The following is a 2916-nucleotide window of genomic DNA, read 5'->3' on the forward strand; positions in this document are numbered from 1 at the left end:
ATGTGATTTCATCCATTTATAATTAATTTTTGTATTCATATAAATGAAAATTTTAGTCACTTCTGTCTCAACTAAATTAATAAGAATATAATTTATGAAATTACTAATTTATTGCACGGAGCGTTGAAATGTTATTAAATATAAAGAATAACTACATGTTATATGGGAACTAAAGGAGATAATCGGGAAGAAAAGATAAAATTATTTCTTTCCAACTGAAATTGTTTTTATTTTGGCTTGCAGTTGCATACTAAGCAAAACGAAATAGAGAATGCATTTTGTCTAACTTTTCATAGATTTTTGTTAGAATTTTTCTTCCTCTAGGCCACCTCTAAAAGAATTTGAAATCGAAAAAAAACATCATAATATCCGCCACATCAGATAGAGGTTTATGAATATTTAATAATCAAGTGGCATAGCATGTATTTTTGTATAAACTTGACATATATACTACATGCGATAAAAACATGATCGACATGCTTGCAAATATAATGGAGCTCAAGTAACGTCCTGATCCGTACATTTTATTTCAAACGAGATTACATTTAAATCTTCGACTCTCCACAAAAACAAGAATCCTAAAGGGTATGAAAGGAAGAATCACAAATTATTAAATAACTATATATGATTCATCTACATGAAAAATAGAGAAACAAGAAAACAGGACTCCCAAAGAAGCAAAGGCCAAAGATTTTTTAGATAAAGGAGAAGCAGATGATGAGGAAGGAGCCTTGGCATCTGAAGACGATGAGTGATCCGAAGAAGGCAGAGGGAAGGAGAAGGTGAAAGAGCAGTAAGTGTCTTGAAGCCAATGGTGAAGTTGCAAGTTCCTTGAGATGGATCTTTTGTGGTTATTGTTGCCTTTCCTTCAAAAATCACAGCTCTCATCTTTTTGTTGCTGGGATTGGAAATAGGCATTCACTGCATATGAAGCCTTGGCAGCGTCACTAAGGTCTTGGCAAGATGATCCATTAGTAAGGGGTGTACAATCTGCACGGTCACAAGCATATGACATAGCGGCAAAATTTTAACATCTGGTTTATCACGCACCATTTTTGGGAGTTTCTCCACATTTGGTACAGACGCAAGAGTCTTGTTCTTCCCATTAAGATCTAGAGGGAACTTTGGTGTGCCATCATCATAGTAGAGTCCCCAATGTCTCAAAGTTTCCTGGGAGTGTGCTCTTCCTATCTTCATCAAATAAGGCAAATATGTAGGCCTCAATGTAGCCAGGGCGACGTGGGCTACCCTTTCCTTTGGAAAGATATGATACAAATCCTTTGTAAAACTTTTCAGCCAATGTCACATTGGCATAAGGGTTTCCATCTGTAGGCCATCCCATTTCTCCCACCATAATGGTCATGTTGCTATACCCTGCTCCAGCTAGAGCAGCTGCACAAGTGTCAAGATTGGCATCAAAGCAATTGGTGTATTCAACACCATCTTTGTCCTTAAGAGGATTGCTCACACCATCAAAGAAGGCGTAATCAAAGGGGAAGGCACCATTTCCATAGAAAAGACTAAGAAAAGGATAAATGTTGACCATGAAAGGAGCATTGTTCTTGTCCAAGACCTTAAGAATGTAGTTAAGTGGATCGACAATGTCAGCACGGAAAAATCCGGCAGAAGGAACAGGATTCCAGCTTGGTGACAAGTAAACGTCTGCATTTAGAGGTACAGTTGCTTTAGTGGTATCACCAAGTCCAGCATCATTCAATGCATTTTGGATGTTCTCTAATGCTGGCCCTGTCACATTTGTCAGCGTGTCCTTGTAATCTCTCAAGAATGGCTCATTACCAACACCTACAAGTCTGCACCAATAAATAACAAAATATAACTTGTACATAATTTATGAATCGTGTTAAATTGTATATAAGAACGTATGACAAACATATAAAGTTAAAAAGAAACACTTACGTGATATTAACACCTTTAGGAGACTTTGGCTCATAACGAGTGACATTTTCTTTTACCCATTTCTTTGCTATATCAGGATTGACCAAATCCTTGAGGAGTTGATTAGAAATGCCAACCATGACCTCAATGCCTGTTCCAGCCAAGGCATTTAATATGGTCTCATCATTATTGAAAAGCTTCACTTTTTTAATGCCATTTTCTTGCAACATTTTGACCACATCTTTAGGAGGCAACTTGTGGGAGGAGATGTCACCCCAGTTCACCCCAAGGCCTTCTACATTATTCCCTAGAAAAAACAAGAATGTTACTAGGAAAAAATTCACCAAAAGCTTTCCCATATTTTTATTTTTTTTGGGTTTTTATTTTGTGTGTGTGTTTTTTTTTTTTTTTTTTTTTTTTTTCCTGCTAGCAGGAGGAAAGGGGGATACCAGGTAAGACAAACTTTAATATTTAGAAACCTGCCAATGCTAACAAAAAAGATGGATCTGAATTTATAGGGGAAGAAAGAGAGCATAAGAAATTAATGGGAAATTTCTTGAACCAGTCATTACATGTGAGGCCAAATGATGTCGAAGAAAAAGGAATGGCTTGGCTCATAATTCGGACAATTTGAAAAAATAAGAACAAAAATAAACATAACGATGACAATGTTAGTTAGTGTTTTTTAGATAAAATACGAAATGAAATGGTGTTTTGGTGTGCTACTCCTATGAATAGTTCCCTTTTTCTATTAAATTAGCCAACAAATTATTAAATAGTACTCCTTTCATTCATAATAGGCGATTTTTTAGATTTTGGCACACCTGTTACGAAAATCTTTGAATAACATTAATTAAGAGATTTTTTTTATATATATAAATTAGATTAAGCTACTCCTATGAAAAATTACTTAAATTTGAAATGCTAAAATATCACTTATTTTCGACTACAATGTGTATACATTGAGAAGAAATAGTATGGAATGTGAGAAAAAGTAAAATCATGTTTAATAGTCTCAAG

The 2916-nt window shown here is 35.1% G+C and overlaps 1 pseudogene; it reads right to left on the reverse strand.

Annotated features, from left to right (window-relative positions):
* Positions 1–618: 618 nt before the first annotated feature.
* Positions 619–2380, reverse strand: LOC132042644 (glucan endo-1,3-beta-glucosidase 8-like; annotated as a pseudogene).
* Positions 2381–2916: the final 536 nt, after the last annotated feature.

This window comes from Lycium ferocissimum, unplaced genomic scaffold (assembly GCF_029784015.1).
Source record: "Lycium ferocissimum isolate CSIRO_LF1 unplaced genomic scaffold, AGI_CSIRO_Lferr_CH_V1 ctg16849, whole genome shotgun sequence".
In the NCBI taxonomy this organism is placed as follows: domain Eukaryota; kingdom Viridiplantae; phylum Streptophyta; class Magnoliopsida; order Solanales; family Solanaceae; genus Lycium; species Lycium ferocissimum.